The sequence below is a fragment of the Coregonus lavaretus genome (assembly GCF_964263955.1).
Source record: "Coregonus lavaretus genome assembly, chromosome: 22".
NCBI lineage: Eukaryota > Metazoa > Chordata > Actinopteri > Salmoniformes > Salmonidae > Coregonus > Coregonus lavaretus.
The window spans coordinates 42,054,819-42,075,466 of NC_140009.1; the positions used below are offsets into that span (position 1 = coordinate 42,054,819).

The following is a 20,648-nucleotide window of genomic DNA, read 5'->3' on the forward strand; positions in this document are numbered from 1 at the left end:
ATAAAAAGTTAATCAATGCAGGTTACATTCATTATCCACTGTGATTCTAGTTGCATACATACAACTTTTTAGTTTTTTGCCTTTTCAAATGAGGAATGCAACTGATATGCTTCACTTTATATTTACATATAATTCTTGCTTTCTGTACATCACAAGTTAAGTCCTTATATATTACTGAACAACAAATAAGTAATTTATGCAGGGGCGCAACTTTGGTTTTAGAAGTGGGGGGGACATAATTATTAGTACTTTTTTTATCTAGTCGGATAAACACTCCAAACAGCCTACCCGACCGCTCGGAGGCGACCGCATGGTCCTAAAGCACACCGTTGCCTTGTTTTGTATCACATTACAATTATAAAACTGGTGGGGACAAAAAAATGCAATTCCCCCCCATCCCCAGTGAAAGTTGCCCCCCTGATTGATGATAAGATTAATTATTGACTGTATGCAATTGCTTTGATTAATTAATATTCCACACTTGTTTTCCTTCATATAAGGTAGGCTATATGCAAAATCACAAACCATCCAAAAGTAAGAGACTATCTATTTCAATGATAGTAAAAAAATATATATATTTTAGTCATTCACATTTCACAAGATAAAACTCTTCCTTGAGTTTATTTCCAAACTGCAGGCCAGTGTAAAAAAAACAACTACAATATAATATATGAGAAAAGAAATGTGCTCATCAGTGCATTAAGACTTCCCATATGAAATGTTAAATATGTTTGGGTGTTTATCCTCTTCAATCATTCTCGTTATTACAGGCAGACAGTAAAGGGTTCGCTTCAGGGCTTTTAAAAGTACAGTAAGTAAACAAAATCGGTCAACTAATTGCAATACGCAAAGTAAACTCATGATTGAATAGATGGAATAAAAATGGTGTTCATTTGCAGTCAATATGAAAATCAGTTCATTCAGAGCATTTTCTGATTCCAAATCATATGCAACTCTGCTTCACCTTTCGTTATTAAAACTAAACTATCAGTAAACTTTGCCATCCAATAAATGCTTTCGCACAATGCTTTGTTTTTAGAGGATGAGCAAAAATAATAATAAAAAATAAGAATCCTGAGACATTTCACATTCAAAGAGACCAAAAAATTCTCAGTACCCAAGAAGGTGCATTTCTGATAAAGCGCAATGCCTGGACACATCATCTGACAAAAAGTGTGCCATCTTCAGAATGAAGAAGAATCATGTGCCTTCACCAGAAAGGAGAACTGAATGTATGCCTTCCTTCTCTAGAAACATAGACTTGAGACAGTTGATGACTGGCGTTGCATCACACATACAGTATAGACATCCCTTTGCATGGGATGGAGATGAGCAAAACACCTCAGATGCAAAGTTCACATCTCCAAAGTTGTATCACACTTACAGTGCAATATGACCTAGGAGTCAAAATGGTTCAGAGCTGGAAAGAATAATACTGGTCTACCTCATTGTAAGAACAATATCTGTGCAACCTGTTTAGTAGCTGACCAACATTAAAGGGATAGTTCACCACCACAACATAAAAGTTGGTTAAAAACAATAAAAACAATTTGGATACAAGGGTGAAGTACCCCTTTAAATGCCTTTGCTTATTTTTCATTAGTCTTCAGGTTGTTTCAGTATGTTTTAAACTCACTAAATAAACTGACCAATTCCCAATATGGCTGCTTTGTTCAATTCCATTTTCTCAATGACAGTGAAGACTTTGGACAGATACATAAGAGGATGACCGTTTTTTTGTAAAAACCTTCTTTTAAACCAGTTATTAGATACGATGTAAACACTTTCAAAGTAATATATGGATCCATAGTGTAAAATGTATGAAATCCAACTGCAGTTCAACAAGTCTCTCATCGCAACCACTAGATTAAGAATTTGTATCTCCACTATATCTGCATAATTTTTTCCCTTTCCTTCTCCTTCCTCTCCCTAGCTGTGTTGATATGATACATGTCAAATTATCAAGAAGTGAACCTATATTTTGAGTCTGGTCCATCTATATAAAAACTGAAACTCTAAAATTGAGGATTTGAAGGCCAATAACATTGTTCACTCTTCATTACAATGTCAAAAATATAGCCAACGAGTAGACTCTTCTATTACAATTATAGAGTGTCAGAAATTAATACCACGAAGCATAGACTGATAACGAAGTGCAGTTACTGGATGTGTAGTGAACTCTTCAATGCCAAGTGCCCAGAGCTTAACTGGGGCTTATTGGTCACCAAAAGACAGGCTCAGATGTGTGGGTACTCCAAATCTACCGCTTTTTACACTTTTCTCTCAACGTCAATGGCAGCAAAGTGTTTGATATAAATAATAAAATATAACCCGTATAAATCTAGAGAATCTAGGGCTGTGTGTGTGTACACGTGGCTGGTTGTACGTGACTGTGTGTGTGTGTGTGTTTTTCTGTGTGTGTTAGTGTTTTTCAAAAGGTGGTGGGGGGGGGGTCAAAGATGAATAGGCCTCCCCTCCCCCACCTCTTGGAAGAGCGAGGTGTAGAACTCGGGCTCCAGCTGCTTGTTGCGGTAGCGGTGCACGACGTCAGCGATCTTCTGCTTACGCCGTACATGCGGCGGGCTGTACGTCTCACTCTCCAGCCGCTTCCGCCGACACACGTTGATCACTGTCTGGCGCACCAGGAACCCTGGGAGAAAACAGTGAGAAGAAATTGACATCATGAGCCAAAAACTTAAGTGAAATGGGAGCAGAATTTAGATGGCAAAACCGTTAACTGCCAGCATCTGTCAGCATTCAGTTGACTTCAGTTTATTTAGTAAATAAACCTTTGATAAAAAATATGAAAATCTGATAACTGCAACAGAGGAGACATGAGGGCAAATGGGTAGAATGCAGCATAACATAAATTACTATAAGTCAGAAAGACAGTAGAATTTCTTCTAGATACAGAAAGACAGGGGTCGAGAGAGAGAGTGGTCACCTAGTGCTCTGTGACTGACCACTATGCCGTCCACCAGGGGGATGACCATGCTGAACTTGCCCATGGCCCCGTGGAGCCTGACCCGGAACAAACCCGTCCTCAGGGGGTGGATGAAAATCAGGGGCACGTCCTTCTCCAGGAGCCTCCTGGGGAGGAAGAGAGGAAGGGGGAAGAGAAAATTGGCATTCTATTCAACAGCAAATATGTGTTGCAGTGGATTTTAGGGTGTCATAACTGAATGTCCACAGTGGTAACCTACCAATTTATTTATTTTTCCTTCACTTTTAACCCTTTCCTATTTAACATTGGTTAAAAATATTCCTTACTGCTGAAATGATCATATCTATACTGATGACCTATTATAGGTGTTAATTAGAAATAACTAAGAAGGATATAACTGTCAAGAGAAAGGCATCCCGTTTAAATACTTGCTTGGACATCTCTGGCTCTACATGACTCCTTTCACTATAACGGACAGCCCTGTTTGGTGTGTGTACAGCCTGGCTATGAGCCAGAGGGTTAGTGTTTGGTTGGGCGTGGGCCTCAGTACCTGCAGGAAGTGCTGTTGTTAGGGTTCACCTCCAAACCTGTGCTGGTTTCCGCCAAGAGATCAGACAGAGGGAAGTTCTAGAGAAAAACAACAGGGCAATTTGAAGGAAACACCTTCAACAGTCTCACTTTGGTTTCTCGCTTTTGTTAGGCAGGTACTGCTAACGGAACAGTAAAAAAAAAAAAAAATGGGTGGTCTCATGCAAAATCATGACAGCAACGACACAGAGCTAGGTCAGAGGGTGAAAGTGTTATAAAGGAACTGTTTATTCCAAGGTTGTTTACCGATGTCATCGTAGCGCTCCACCCAGACCACAAGCACCTTGGTTTCAGGCCCCGGGGGAGGAGCAGTCTTTCCTGTAGATGATCTCTTGGTCTTCACCATAGGACTCTGCAAGAGGAGAGAAGAGATCAGAGAGAGATGTCAATAGACCAGGCATAGAAGTGTCCAGAGATACCCTGAGGATGAATATTTTTCTCAAACAAATTCTTGAAATTAAGTTTGACTATATAAAATGTTCAAAGAATTTCAAACTTAAGTAACATTAAAGGTGCAATCTGGGATTCAAACAACAACAAACCCAAACGCAGACACCTTTTTTGATAAACAGCTGAGTAATGGGGTTGGAGAAATGTAACCACTCTAAAATTCATAGACAGAGAGGTGGATACAAGGACTGATTCATCCATGAGATCAAAGGGATCTGAGAAAATGACCATACCAAAACAACCCTTTGTTGAATCAAAACTGTCTTCATGTAGGATTGTCGGTTAGTTACCCTTTGGGAAGCTGATAGGTTGTCTGAGTAATTGTGGAAGAGCTCCAGTGTTAGGTTGGGTTGCTTCAGTAAACTAGGCAGGTCGTCTGCGTGTGTGTCCGCCTCCACTTTCGAGGCGCTGTGCACCGAGGAATCCTCTGCAAATAAAAAAGGGCCATAAGCCATCCAGGGATAGGCAAAACTATGTCTTCAAATAGGTTGTATTAAAGAGACATTACACTCAACACTTTGTCAGATGTTTTACACGTCAAAAGTGATCCATTGAGATAAGGGCGGCAGGTAGCTTAGTGATTAAGAGCGTTGTGCCAGTAACCGAAAGGTCGCTGGTTCTAATCCCCGAGCCGACTAGGTGAAAAATCTGTCGATGTGCCCTTGAGCAAGGCACTTAACCCTAATTGCTCCTGTAAGTCGCTCTGGATAAGAGCGTCTGCTAAATTCCTAATTATTATATATATAATTATAAGACCACGTACCAGGCCATCTGTTCAGTAGTTAATGAATGGGAAAGATAAGACGTGGATTCATCTTGACAGACTACTTTCGAGGTCCGGAAACATCTGGCAAACTTAAATTTTGGAGAATAATGTCCCTTTAAGACAAAATAAAATAACAGTTTAATACAACCTACAAGTATTTGTAAATGCTGACCTGAGGAGTCTGTCAGTGATGGAACTACAAAGGCGATTTCAGTCAGAGCATCGGCGTAGTACAGCACCTTCTTTTCCCCGTTGAACACAGAACCACCTGTATCCTCCGGTGTCGCTGCCTCCCCTGTGGGGACAGAGCAAATATGGAAGTATTAACCATTCACCTTCTCTGAGATATAGGCTCTGTTCCAACACCATCTTACTACTTAGTATGATGCAATCTAAGTGGTATACTAGTATGGATATTGCAAGAATGTACATTATTTCTAGGCTATGCCCTGACACATCAGGACATCTTTTGGCATCTAGAGCTAGTGCCCCAGCTTTAGCTCGGTGAGCTAAGACCTTCTTCGGTAGTGGGGGTGTCAAGCGGACAATCTGGACTCAATCTTCACTTTTAACCCTTTCCCGAGACTTATGGACACATTTTGGCTTCCAGAGCTATCCCACTGCCTTTTTTTCAGCGAGCTAACACGTTCTTCTGGTGGTGGGTGTGTTAGACAAATAGCCTGAGTTTCTGTAACATGTTAGTTCTTGTAAGCCTGGGTTTCTAGCAGACTCACCTGTCTGCTGTGTGTCGTTGCCGCTGCTGCAGGAGTTCAGGGACCAGCTTGTATCCAGGTGTCCGGTCCAGCCCGGGTGGCGGCCCACGTCCACGGGCCAGCCCGGAGACAGCAGGAACTCCAGGAAGTAGGGCTGGACGATGGACGACACCTCCACGTTCCTCAGGATCTAACCATCACAATGCATCACATCACACAGTGTATCAGGATCTAGCCTACCAATCACAATTACTATCACAATCAATCTATCAATCACAACGGATCCCACAGTGAGACCATAATATAAACGTCAAGGGTGAGAGCAGGGATGGTAACACCAAAGGTTCTGGTGTGTGCAGGCACTGACATGGCTCATTCAAATAATAATTCAATGTGTAGTGTGTGCCTGTTTTTCAATTCAGCACGATTCCTTAAGTCGTGTGTTTCAGACGACCACACAGTGTAAACTGGCTTAACACCAATCAATGTGAAAAAAAAAAAGTTCTCACCTCGTGGCTTGTTTTCTGTCCCGCCTTCACATAGAACACAAAGACTGTGTCAAAAGGCCGGCATGGCAACAGGTCCAAGTAGGCGATGTCATCGAAGAACCCTGGCATGGAGGACTCCAGTCCAATGAGGTGAGGAGGTAGACGACTGTTGCCCCGTTCCTGAGGAAGAGAGTACTCTAAGAAAGAGACCTGGGTACAACAGATTTGAGGCCCCTTTTCAATCAAACCCCAAAACCAAAATGACAACACAAATTGATCATGTTTATTGCCTGTCTGCATGATAGTAGATGAATGCAAGATGGCAACTGCTGTCAGAAGGCTAGGCAGAGAATCGTATACCTGATTCTCATAGGTTTGCGGAATGTTGCCTGAAAAAACAATTGGGTAATGTTTATATGGTCCCCTTTCAAACAGCCACATTTTTGCCGGCATTCACCATTTATATAGCCATTGCTTAGCTGCAACTGAGCTAGGGTTGGGTGATGAAAGGTATGATAATAATATAGGACGTAACAAACATATCATACAAAATGGATGACACCGTACACAATTGGATGAAGTAGTTGCAAAAAACCAGGGACCCGTTTTGATCGTGAGCAACACTTTCAAAACTACTGGCTGAAATTATACAAAAGCATCACTATAATTTACAGAGCATTCAGAAAGTATTCAGACCCCTTCACTTTTTCCACATTTTGTTACGTTACAGCCTTATTCTAAAATTGATTAAATTCATTTTCATCCTCATCAATCTACACACAATTACCCATAATGACAAAGTGAAAACAGGTTTTTAGAAATTTTAGCAAATGTATTTAAAAAAACAGAAATACCTTATTTACATAAGTATTCAGACCCTTTGCTAGGTGATTCGAAATTGAGCTCAGGTGCATCCTGTTTCCATTGGTCATCCTTGAGATGTTTCTACAACTTGGAGTCCACCTGTGGTAAATTCAATTGATTGGACATGATTTGGAAAGGCACAGTGCATGTTAGAGCAAAAACATTTACATTTACATTTTAGTCGTTTAGCAGACGCTCTTATCCAGAGCGACTTACAGTTAGTGAGTGCATTCATAATTTTTTTATTTTTCATACTGGCCCCCCGTGGGAATCGAACCCACAATCCTGGCATTGCAAACGCCATGCTCTACCAACTGAGCTACATCCCTGCCGGCCATTCCCTCCCCTACCCTGGACGAATTGTGCGCCGCCCCATGGGTCTCCGGTCGCGGCCGGCTACGACAGAGCCTGGATTCGAACCAGGATCTCTAGTGGCACAGCTAGCACTGCGATACAGTGCCTTAGACCACTGCGCCACTCGGGAGGTCGAAGGAATTGTCCGTAGAGCTCAGAGACAGGATTGTGTCGAGGCACAACATTTCTGCAGCATTGAAGGTCCCCAAGAACACAGTGGTCTCCATCACTCTTAAATGGAAGACATTTGGAACCACCAAGACTCTTCCTAGAGCTGGCCGCCCGGCCAAACTGAGCAATCGGTGGAGAAGGGCCTTGGTCAGGGAGGTGACCAAGAACCCGATGGTCACTCTGACAGAGTTACAGAGTTCCTCTGTCGAGATGGGAGAATCTTTCAGAAGGACAACCATCTCTGCAGCACTCCACCAATCAGGCCTTTATGCTAGAGTGGCCAGATGGAAGCCACTCCTCAGTAAAAAGGCACATGACAGCCCACTTGGAGTTTGCCAAAAGGCATCTAAAGACTCTCAGACCATGAGAAACAAGATTCTCTGGTCTGATGAAACCAAGATTGAACTCTTTGGCATGAATTCCAAGCGTCACGTCTGCAGGAAACCAGACACCGCTCATCATCTGGCCAATACCATCCCTACGGTGAAGCATGGTGGTGGCAGCATCATGCTGTGGGGATGTTTTTCAGCGGCAGGGACTGGGAGACTACTCAGGATCGAAAGAAAGATGCTTGATGAAAACCTGCTCCAGAGTGCTCAGGACCTCAGACTGGGGCGAAGGTTCACCTTCCAACAGGACAACGACCCTAAGCACATAGCCAAGACAATGCAGGAGTGATTTCGGGACAAGTCTCTGAATGTCCTTGAGTGGCCCAGCCAGAGCCCAGACTTGAACCCGATCTAACATATCTGTAGACCTGAAAATAGCTGTGCAGCAAAGCTCCCCATCCAACCTGACAGAGCTTGAGAGGATCTGTAGAGAAGAATAGGAGAAACTCCCCAAATACAGGTGTGCCAAGCTTGTAGCGTCATACCCAAGAAGACTCAAGGCTGTAATCGCTGCCAAAGGTGCTTCAACAAAGTACTGAGTAAAGGGTCTGAATACTTATGTAAATATCATTTCAGTTTTTTATTTTTAATACATTTGCAACCATTTCTAAAAACCAGTTTTTGCTTTGTCATTATGGGGTATAATGTGTAGATTGATGAGGGGAAAAAAACAATTTAATCCCAAAAAAAGTGAAGTAGTGCATTGTATTTAGACTATTTACATTTTAGTCATTTAGCAGACGCTCTTATCCAGAGCGACTTACAGTTAGTGAGTGCATACATTATATATTTTTTTCCATACTGGCCCCCCGTGGGAATCGAACCCACAACCCTGGCGTTGCAAACGCCATGCTCTACCAATATCCCTGCCGGCCATTCCCTCCCCTACCCTGGACGACGCTGGGCCAATTGTGCGCCGCCCCATGGGTCTCCCGGTCGCGGCCGGCTACGACAGAGCCTCGACTATTGATACGGTCTAACTGGTAAAACTGCAAAGTTTTGATTTGTAAAGTTCAAATAGAGTATAGTCTTGCATATCACAATATATCGTCTTGCACTTATATCATGATATTCAAATTAATTATATATCGGCCCAACCCTAAACTTAGCAAGAGACATTCAACGTTGACCCTGTTGTTGTGACCGTTTTATCTTGTAATGTGTAAATTTTTCTGTGATGGTGAATAAAAAGTTGGCTACAGTTAAACTCAAAACGTTCAGATATGTTCTGATAATTATCAACTTGCTAGCCAGCTAGATAGCTAGCTAAAAAGCTAGCCACAAACTAAAACATTGTCTAGAAAGTTGCTTTTAGTTGCATGGCTTGCGAGATAAAAAATGTGTTTAGGATATGTCAAACAGATGGGTTTTTTGATACAAAAAATTATAATAAAAGAGCAGGTAACGTTGCTATTTGGACCAGGCTGCTGCGATGTCATGCAGACTGGCGTCTTTTTCTTTATAGTTTTTCATAATGAAAAGGACACGTTTTTATATCGGACAACAACAATAGAATGTTCATGATTTAATGCGTGCCAAAGACGGTAAGATGAAAGCCGATGTTTATACTGAGGGGTTGGCAGGACCTTTAAAAACACATTACCGCAATCATGACTAGGTCGGTTGGCGGAAATAGTAGTGGCTTTTTCGCTGGCAATACCTTTCAGACATAAAGCAAAAATGTGTGGGTTTTCGTCTCTGTTTGAAAGGGATATTACATTCAACATTGTGGGAAATCATAATTGTGCTATAGCCTTCACCTGTAGACAAGGAAGTCATACTGTAGGAGTACTAGTTTTTTAGTATATAAAAAATAAATAACTACTGGCCATAAACTATAGTTCCCAACCTTCAGTGTCTCTAGAAAGAGGAAGCCGAAGTGAGAGAGGAAAAGGCGGGCTGTCTGAAACTCCATGGCGGGCAGAGGGGGCTTGCAGTCGGTCAGGGGGTCCGGGAAGGACTTAGAACTCCAGACGTCCTCGCTGTGGCGCTCCAGGGAACACTCATACTCCATCTGCTTGCTCATCATGCTGCGCAGCCTATCATGCTGCATCTCCAGCTGAGAGGGGCAAAGGTAAAGTATGTGTGAGCGGGGGCAACTGTAAGGACTCACACACAGTCACACACCTCACGTTTATTAGTGTATGTACCTGCGACCGTACCCACACTATATTCTTAAACAATGTAAGTAAACCAAGTTCTGCCACTGCCATAACCATACCTGTACAGCAAATTCACAGCTGCAATCAAGAATAGACCAATGTGGGCCTCCCGAGTGGCGCAGCGGTCTAAGGCACTCCAGACCCGGGTTCGATTCCAGGCTGTGTCACAACTGTCGCCTACTTTCTCTCACGTTGTGACTTAGGGATGAATGATGTTCAATGAGCAGGTTGTAGAGCGCCCTCTTCAGGGAACCATTGATTTTTTTTTTTTTATGACCGCAAATGAGCAGATGTTTTTGTTCATTCTATGTTTTTTTACATTTACATTTTAGTCATTTAGCAGACGCTCTTATCCAGAGCGACTAACAGTTAGTGAGTGCATACATTTTTTGATACTGGCCCCCCGTGGGAATCGAACCCACAACCCTGGCGTTGCAAGCGCCATGCTCTACCAACTGAGCTACACTAATATCAGCGCTTTATCTGTGGAATAAAGATCGATATAAATATTTCTGTGAAAGGCTAATAATCGGCCGATAATATTGGTCAACCGGTTTATCATTCGGGCTCTAATGTTAGTCTAACGGCTCTATTAAATCAAGTCCAGTATCTGAATAGCATGGTTAAAGCAAAACTCAGTTAGATAGTGAGGGAGAAACGTAACAATGCGAGTATACTCCATGGAGTCCGAAAAAAAGTGATCTGGTAACCTTTGACCTTTGTCTCCTAAAGGATGGGACAACGCACGTGTGGATGATTATACTTCAATATGCATGGCACACTCACTTCATCCTGCAAGTTCATAGAAGTCACTTGATTCCACATCAATAAGAATGTACCCTAATAACTGTTCTGTCTCCATAAGCCTGGGTAACACTTATCATTTTACTCTCTTTACACTCTGCGTCAAGGGTTTTGTCCAAAAGTAATTCACTTTAGAATAAGTTTACATTACATTCAATTTGGACAGTGATACGAGCTGCGTTCCAATATGCTAAAATACTCTGACCCTCCTCTCCCTGCACTCTTTCCTTCATGATCATGGATAGTAGAAAGAACTGGATAGGTGACAGAAATAAGATGAACACCTATCAAGGTACTTTCAGATCATTGGTCATGAAAGAGAGGATATGAGAAGAGTAGGATAATCAAGAGTCTATTGGGGTCATGGTGGGGTCAACATAGTCGCTCACACCTCCTTGTTGACGATGTCATCCAGGTCTGGAATGCTGACGTCGGCTTTGACCAGGGGGATCTTGTCCACCTCCTCCGGGAAGGGCCTCTGCTTGACGGTGTAGCGGATCCCCACGTCATCCTTGGGCACCGGGCGGCCCTCAGGGACAAACACCTGCTGTAGGAGAGGAGAGACGAGGATGTTGAATTAGTGTGTATTATTACATCATGCTCAGTATAACAGTTGTGTATTACTATTAGAGTAGAGTATGGAATCAGCAGAGATTTGAGTAATAACAGTTGGTGTAAACAGCTACCACAAAATAAAGCCTCAAACATTTCAATATGCAAATAATCGCTTGTTAGCGTAGTACGCTAGCCATTTCATTTCTACCATTTTACTATTGGTAATAGGGCAAGCACCCCTTTACAAGCACCCCCTAATCCTTTTGTGTGGAAGCAAAACTCTCATACCCCTAATCATTTTGTGTGGAAGCAAAACTCTCATACCTCTAATCCTTTTGTGTGGAAGCAAAACTCTCATACCCTTTCCACACTACTGAGCTAAGCAAAGCCAAGCCAAACTGTACTATGACAATATCAGAGCCAGAACAGTACAGTTCGGGTCATTAAGGTAGTGTGAAAGGGTATAAGAGTAAATACTCTGTCTGCCTCACAGACAGACCAAGGCGGACCAGTGGGCCAACTAACTGGTCTCACCCTCTGGTTGGCCCGTGCTTCTCTGGGCTGGTGGAAGAGCTGCATGGTCCAGGCGTGTCGGCCAGCCATGCCCCGGATTAGGACAGTCACTGACGGGCTGGGGTCTGCAGACAGTGGAGAAGCAGTTACACCAGGGTTGCCAGTGAAAGTGGAAACCGTCTGCTGGTTTGAGGCAAAATGGGTGCCTGACTTGCCTCCTGCCATTGAGATGCCTACTCACTTTCATAAGCCACTATCCTATTTGCATTTATGTATCTGTTTTATTTAGCTGTTCATTGTGCCAGGTGAGTGTCATGATTGAGAAACTTAGCAAAACAAAGCTTGATTTTGAGTACAAAGTAACACAAGCATCAACCAACAGATACGACGATACGACAAAAACAACAGCAACATGCAACTACTTATACAACTGAAAATAGTTAATAAACCTAGTTGTTACATGTCAAAAGCAATACAGTGCACTACGCTTATAGTGAATGTGGTTATACAGTGGGGGGGAAAAGTATTTAGTCAGCCACCAATTGTGCAAGTTCTCCCACTTAAAAAGATGAGAGAGGCCTGTAATTTTCATCATAGGTACACGTCAACTATGACAGACAAATGGAGGAAAATAAATCCAGAAGATCACATTGTAGGATTTTTATTGAGAATTTATTTGCAAATTATGGTGGAAAATAAGTATTTGGTCACCTACAAACAAGCAAGATTTCTGGCTCTCACAGACCTGTAACAACTTATTTAAGAGGCTCCTCTGTCCTCCACTCGTTACCTGTATTAATGGCACCTGTTTGAACTTGTTATCAGTATAAAAGACACCTGTCCACAACCTCAAACAGTCACACTCCAAACTCCACTATGGCCAAGACCAAAGAGCTGTCAAAGGACACCAGAAACAAAACTGTAGACCTGCACCAGGCTGGGAAGACTGAATCTGCAATAGGTAAGCAGCTTGGTTTGAATAAATCAACTGTGGGAGCAATTATTAGGAAATGGAAGACATACAAGACAACTGATAATCTCCCTCGATCTGGGGCTCCACGCAAGATCTCACCCCGTGGGGTCAAAATGATCACAAGAACAGTGAGCAAAAATCCCAGAACCACACGGGGGGACCTAGTGAATGACCTGCAGAGAGCTGGGACCAAAGTAACAAAGCCTACCATGAGTAACACACTACGCCGCCAGGCACTCAAATCCTGCAGTGCCAGACGTGTCCCCCTGCTTAAGCCAGTACATGTCCAGGCCCGTCTGAAGTTTGCTAGAGTGCATTAGGATGATCCAGAAGAGGATTGGGAGAATGTCATATGGTCAGATGAAACCAAAATATAACTTTTTAGTAAAAACTCAACTCGTCGTGTTTGGAGGACAAAGAATGCTGAGTTGCATCCAAAGAACACCATACCTACTGTGAAGCATGGGGGTGGAAACATCATGCTTTGGGGCTGTTTTTCTGCAAAGGGACCAGGACGACTGATCCGTGTAATTTTTTCAAGGTCCTGGAGTGGCCTAGCCAGTCTCCAGATCTTTGGAGGGATTTGAAAGTCCGTGTTGCCCAGCGACAGCCCCAAAACATCACTGCTCTAGAGGAGATCTGCATGGAGGAATGGGCCAAAATACCAGCAACAGTGTGTGAAAACCTTGTGAAGACTTACAGAAAACGTTTGACCTGTGTCATTGCCAACAAAGGGTATATAACAAAGTATTGAGAAACTTTTGTTATTGACCAAATACTTATTTTCCACCATAATTTGCAAATAAATTCATAAAACATCCTACAATGTGATTTTCAGGATTTTTTTTCCTCATTTTGTCTGTCATAGTTGACGTGTACCTATGATGAAAATTACAGGCCTCTCATCTTTTTAAGTGGGAGAACTTGCACAATTGGTGGCTGGCTAAATACATTTTTCCCCACTGTAGTATGCAACTGCTTATAGTGACTAAATTGTCCTGCACGGATGTGATCACTATAAGAGGAATGTATTGTACTTGCAGTTTATCCAAATAAAGTGAAAGCCCAGATCTTTTTAAAAAGGGAGGTCTGGTTTTGTCAGTTCTGCTCAGTCCCACTCACTCTGCTCATTGCCCAACGGTTGCTCCAGCATGGACAGGATGACGGAGTTGTCCAGGACAAAGTAGCGGAAGTTGCTGGGTCCTGTGGTGCTGAGGCGGGCGTAGCGGATCAGAGTATCCTCGTTCAGCAGGCTGCAGGTGGAGGCTGGGCCACTGGGGGAGGGGAATGCCCCCAGGACCTGCATGATACTGGACAACAACAAAAACAACAAACAACAAGAGAGAGAGGGGAGGTTGGTTCAAAGTGGCTAGACTGATACCCAGACGGGAGCAATAAACAGTATTTATTTAGTTAGGTATTATTGGACCATGTGCAATTTTGGGCAAAAATACAAGGGTCATGTTCATCAAGGCAAACCGTAGCAAAACGTTTTGAAACAGAAAACAAAAATCGATTTCTTAACAGACAAGTCTGGGTAGATCCACCTTGTATCAACAATTTTCCTTCATTTTGATGCCTAATGAACACAACCCAGGTGTTTAGTGCACTGTGCTGGGTTTAGAATCTCACCAGGAGAGGGTGGCCTCGGCTGCATCCTTAACCCTCATGGAGGCCGGGTTGTGCTCCTTCTCGCCCTTGTGCCTCACCTCCTGCTCTTGTTTAGACTTGCTGCCTGAGATACCGAGCTCTACGATCTCCAACACCTCCACCAGACAGTCCTGACAGAGAGAGACAGGTCAAATACAGGAAACACTCCACACAGGCAGACATGTGGTCAATACCAAACATGGTCATAATAATATATTAATAATAATAATATGCCTTATCCAAAGCGACTTACAGTCATGTGTGCATACATTTTTACGTATGGGTGGTCCCGGGGATCGAACCCACTACCCTGGCGTTACAAGCGCCATGCTCTACCAATTGAGCTACAGAAGACCACATAAATGGTCATAAATGGTCCTACTTGACCAACATGGTCAGACATGGTCCTACAAACAAACACATCGCTCATAAAATGGTTAATAAACAAATACAGTGAGGTCCAAAGGTATTTGGACATTGAAATGTTTTGTTGTTTTGGCTCTGTATTTCAGCACTCTGGATTTGAAATTATACAATGACTATGAGGTTAAAGTGCAGACTGTCAGCTTCAATTTTAGAGTATTTTCATCCATATCGGGTGAACCGTTTAGAAATTACAGCACTTTTTGTACATACTCCTCCCTCCTCCCCTCCCCATTTTAGGGAAAAAAAAGTATTTGGACAAATTCATTTATGTGTATTAAAGGAGTCAAAACTTTAGTATTTGGTCCCATATTCCTAGCACGCAATGACTACTTCAAGCTTGTAACTCTAGAAACGTGTTGGATGCATTTGCAGTTTGTTTTGGTTGTGTTTTTAAGATTATTTTGAGCCCAATAGAAATGAATGGTAAATAATGTAGTGCGTCATTTTGGAGTCACTTTTATTATAAATAAGAATAGAATGTTTCTAAACACTTCTACATTAACATGGATTCTACCATATTTACTGATAATCATGAATGAATCATGAAGAGTGCAAAAGAGAAACGCTAACCTCCCCTGTTGTTGGTAATGGTAAGTAGTTGGCATGTCTTGGGGGTATGATCTTTGTGCCTCAAAAAATGTGTCACTGTCCAAATACTTTTGGACCTCACTGGTTGACACTCAAACACATCAGCCATATACATTCCTAATAAACAAACTTTGGTCATGCATGGTTTTTCTCATCAAACATTGTTAGACATCGTCAATACTAAAGAAAGAGCACATTTAGTCTTCCTCGACAAACCAAACACAGACTTATTTAGTCTTATGAAACAGAACCAGGTTCCTGAGAAACAGCCACGAACTATCCTGTATCACTGCCCGTCAGTGGCGATTTTAGCATGTAAATCTTGGTGGGGCAAACAAAACATAAAAATTGTATGCCAGCAAAGCCACTAAACAACATAACACTAAACAACACATTCATCGCACTATAACAGTGACAAATGGTGCCCACAAACTGTTAGGGCCCTACATAAAGCTGTCCCAACAGCAGAGCTTTCTTTTCAGCACCATGGAGTGAATCCTTACCACCGCTACACCTGGCTATCAGTGGAGCCTTCTCTGGCAGCGAAAGAGTTCATTCAGCCTCATTTACCGCCTTTTTAAAAACATTGCTGATATGGCTGACTTGCTTAAACAAATGTGGTTTCTATTGACAATTGAGATGTACAAACTATGGCATAAGGGGACGACGAGCGTATAAGAGAAAGGGACTAAATTATTTGGGTGAGGCACATGGGCTACTAACAGCTTACTACACAACATACACTTAGTATTACTTTCTTAGCTACAGTATACATATCTCCCTGGCATATTACATCATTTATGCAGCAGCATACAATACATTTTTGGACTCACCTTGTTGTGCTGTGCTCACTTGAACAGGAAGGTGGCGCGGCGGTCCGTCGTGGGCAAATTTTGTCATCAAAGTCTGGCATTCTCTTGATTTATGGTGCTTTCAAGACAACTGGAAACTCAGAAAAAAACAAGGTTGAATCATGACGTCAGTGATCTTCAGGTCGGAGCTCCAGAAAGAGACTTGGAATTCCGAGTTTGATAACCGTTTAAAACGTATTTTTCCAGTCGGAGCTTGTTTTTGTCTGAGTTCCCAGTTGTCTTGAACTCACTGAAGTCTGAGATTTCCCAGTTCCAAGTTTCCAGTTGTTTTGAACGCGGCAGAAGTCATGCTGGATTGACAGCATGGCCAATGTATTCAACCTTTTCTGGCCCATGGTGTGTGAATATTGATCCTTTTAAGCTTAGAAAAGAGACCCTTAAACCCAGACTTGGACCACACACCCACTCCACTGAATAGCAAGCTATTGATTGCTTTGCAACACTTGCAGGTTGCCACTGATTCCTTCCAAACCAATCATTGTTGAATTTGCGATAATTTCCAACTAGGCTGAAACACCTGCATTTTGTCATCAAGGAAAATGGTGGCTATTTGAAGAATCTCAAATATAAAATATATTTTGATTTGTTGAACACTTTTTTGGTTACTACATGATTCCATGTGTGTCATTTCATAATTTTGATGTCTTCACTATTAAGGACTGTAGCTCTTAACAGTTTTCCAAAAATGTTACTTTTAACAAACACACTAACATTTCAGTTTCCATCATGAAAACATTTCCTGTAATGTTTTAAGTGTCCTGTATTATATTTCTGTCATGTATTATGTATTTTACGTGAGTGTTTTTAATTTTTTTATGATGTAAATTCTGCATTTCTTCAGTTTTATCTGTGAGCAATAATCAATCAACTCAAACTCAAAGAACACACGCCACATTGATCACAGCGCTATCTAGTTTGGGATGCTGTCTACCTACCTTCTCATTCAGCATGTCAGGGTGCTCCGTCAGCCACACACACAGGCACTGGAAGGCTGCCACAATCATTGAGTGGAGGTCTCGGGAGTGGAGGGGGGGCCGGCCGGCTACACTGGTACACGATGTAACCGCACACTGAGCTGACCGCACGCTTACTGTCCGCAGAGTCCACACACGCCTTCACCTTGGCCAGGCCAGCCAGTAGCTCCAGGGCAGCCAGTGAGATGCTCATTTCAGACCTCCACTGGGAGTTGAGCCTCTGGGTGACCAGGTGGATGCTGGTTTAAGGATGTAAACCCCGAAACACCACCACCAAACACCACCACCATAGATAGAGGAGGACAGGGAGAACAAGGCTGCAAGTTAGAACAAACAAGCTATATTTACCAGTGTGAACCTAAAGGCGTCAGCATACAGTGGGGAAAAAAAGTATTTAGTCAGCCACCAATTGTGCAAGTTCTCCCGCTTAAAAAGATGAGAGAGGCCTGTAATTTTCATCATAGGTACAGGTCAACTATTACAAACAAATTGAGAAAAAAAAAAATCCAGAAAATCACATTGTAGGATTTTTTATGAATTTATTTGCAAATTATGGTGGAAAATAAGTATTTGGTCACCTACAAACAAGCAAGATTTCTGGCTCTCACAGACATGTAACTTCTTCTTTAAGAGGCTCCTCTGTCCTCCACTCGTTACCTGTTTTAATGGCACCTGTTTGAACTTGTTATCAGTATAAAAGACACCTGTTCACAACCTCAAACAGTCACACTCCAAACTCCACTATGGCCAAGACCAAAGAGCTGTCAAAGGACACCAGAAACAAAATTGTAGACCTGCACCAGGCTGGGAAGACTGAATCTGCAATAGGTAAGCAGCTTGGTTTGAAGAAATCAACTGTGGGAGCAATTATTAGGAAATGGAAGACATACAAGACCACTGATAATCTCCCTCGATCTGGGGCTCCACGCAAGATCTCACCCCGTGGGGTCAAAATGATCACAAGAACGGTGAGCAAAAATCCCAGAACCACACGGGGGGACCTAGTGAATGACCTGCAGAGAGCTGGGACCAAAGTAACACACTACGCCGCCAGGGACTCAAATCCTGCAGTGCAAGACGTGTCCCCCTGCTTAAGCCAGTACATGTCCAGGCCCGTCTGAAGTTTGCTAGAGTGCATTTGGATGATCCAGAAGAGGATTGGGAGAATGTCATATGATCAGATGAAACCAAAATAGAACTTTTTGGTAAAAACTCAACTCGTCGTGTTTGGAGGACAAAGAATGCTGAGTTGCATCCAAAGAACACTATACCTACTGTGAAGCATGGGGGTGGAAACATCATGCTTTGGGGCTGTTTTTCTGCAAAGGGACCAGGACGACTGATCCGTGTAATGGAAAGAATGAATGGGGCCATGTATCGTGAGATTTTGAGTGAAAACCTCCTTCCATCAGCAAGGGCATTGAAGATGAAACGTGGCTGGGTCTTTCAGCATGACAATGATCCCAAACACACTGCCCGGGCAACGAAGGAGTGGCTTCGTAAGAAGCATTTCAAGGTCCTGGAGTGGCCTGGCCAGTCTCCAGATCTCAACCCCATAGAAAATCTTTGGAGGGAGTTGAAAGTCCGTGTTGCCCAGCGACAGCCCCAAAACATCACTGCTCTAGAGGAGATCTGCATGGAGGAATGGGCCAAAATACCAGCAACAGTGTGTGTAAACCTTGTGAAGACTTACAGAAAACGTTTGACCTGTGTCATTGCCAACAAAGGGTATATAACAAAGTATTGAGAAACTTTTGTTATTGACCAAATACTTATTTTCCACCATAATTTGCAAATAAATTCATTAAAAATCCTATAATGTGATTTTCTGGAATCTTTTTTCTCGTTTTGTCGGTCATAGTTGACGCGTACCTATGATGAAAATTACAGGCCTCTCTCATCTTTTTAAGTGGGAGAACTTGCACAATTGGTGGCTGGCTAAATACTTTTTTCCCCCACTGTACATCATGTTGTATTGTAGTCAAATCAGCCAAAGCTAGGCTAATGCAACATTTCCTACCTCGGACTTGACGTTGCCAAAGTGGTGTGGGAGAGGCAGCATGGCCAGTAGGATGTGGATTGAAGCCCTCCTCAGGTCCGTGGGATTCACATACAGCTTGAATTTAGACAGTTCCCTGGAGGAGGTTGGACCATAGAATTAGAATTTCTAGATCAGATTCCCAGACTTCTATTTCTATGTTCAGTTGATGCTCAAGTATTTCCTGTCAATGGCATTAGTTAACATTACAGATATGATCAGCCCCTGGGCAACTTCACCTGCATTCATATGGTCACAGTAAAGCACCAGAATGATCTGGTTATTGTACATTCATTTAACAGCTAAATATACTATTGGGTCTTTTTCCAATATTATCGTTTTTAAACATCTAGCCTTGTTCATGTTTGGTCGTGTGTAATATCTCTTTTGTTACCTGTCAGGCAAAATTGTCTCCAGAGCGGATATGAAGTAGGGGACCACCACGTTGACGCCCTTCAGGTCAGAGCAGAACAGAGAGGAGGAGTTGAGGATGATGCTAGCCAGCACAGGCCTGCAGATGAAGTCCGAGATCTGGAGGCCCTGAAGCAGAACCATGTAGAACCTGCGGGGGGAAAGACATACGTTTCTTCAGACCAAAATGGGAACATTTACATTTACGTCATTTAGCAGATGCTCTTATCCAGAGCGACTTTCAAATTGGTGCATTCAACTTATGATAGCCAGTGGGACAACCACTTTTTTGGGGTGGGGGAGGGATTACGTTTATACTATTCAGGTATTCATTAAAGAGGTAGGGTTTCAAGTGTCTCCGGAAGGTGGTCAGTGACTCCGCTGTCCTGGCGTCGTGGGGGAGCTTGTTCCACCATTGGGGTGTCAGAGCAGCGAATAGCTTTGACTGGGCTGAGCGGGAACTGTGCTTCCGTAGAGGTAGGGGGGCTAGCAGGCCAGAGGTGGATGAACGTAGTGCCCTCGTTTGGGTGTAGGGTCTAATCAGAGCCTGAAGGTAAGGAGGTGCCGTTCCCCTCACAGCTCTGTAGGCAAGCACCATGGTCTTGTAGTAGATGCGAGCCTCAACTGGAAGCAAGTGGAGTGTGCGGAGGAGCGGGGTGACATGAGAGAACTTGGGAAGGTTGAACACCAGACGGGCTGCGGCATTCTGGATGAGTTGTAGGGGTTTAATGGCACAGGCAGGGAGCCCAGCCAACAGCGAGTTGCAGTAATCCAGATGGGAGATGACAAGTGCCTGGATTAGGACCTGTGCCGCTTTCTGTTTAAGGTAGGGTCGTACTCTGCGAATGTTGTAGAGCATGAACCTGCAGGATCAGGTCACCCCTTTGATGTTAGCGGAGAACGACAGGGTGTTGTCCAGGGTCACGCCAAGGTTCTTTGCACTCTGGGAGGAGGA

General features: G+C 43.1%; 1 pseudogene across 1 annotated transcript in view; it reads right to left on the reverse strand.

Annotated features, from left to right (window-relative positions):
- LOC311149961 (ral GTPase-activating protein subunit beta-like) overlaps positions 1-20,648 on the reverse strand; it is a 39,908-nt pseudogene continuing 19,260 nt past the window's right edge. The window contains exons 11-27 of the transcript XR_014615685.1: positions 19,677-19,844; positions 19,265-19,379; positions 17,580-17,602; positions 17,206-17,483; positions 14,367-14,515; positions 13,857-14,044; positions 11,783-11,886; positions 11,085-11,240; positions 9,577-9,786; positions 5,971-6,129; positions 5,483-5,651; positions 4,921-5,043; positions 4,273-4,409; positions 3,779-3,884; positions 3,495-3,571; positions 2,945-3,090; positions 1-2,650 (exon numbers count right to left, since the gene is read on the reverse strand). The product of XR_014615685.1 is annotated as a ral GTPase-activating protein subunit beta-like (transcript). The remainder of the gene's footprint in view (positions 2,651-2,944; positions 3,091-3,494; positions 3,572-3,778; positions 3,885-4,272; positions 4,410-4,920; positions 5,044-5,482; positions 5,652-5,970; positions 6,130-9,576; positions 9,787-11,084; positions 11,241-11,782; positions 11,887-13,856; positions 14,045-14,366; positions 14,516-17,205; positions 17,484-17,579; positions 17,603-19,264; positions 19,380-19,676; positions 19,845-20,648) is intronic.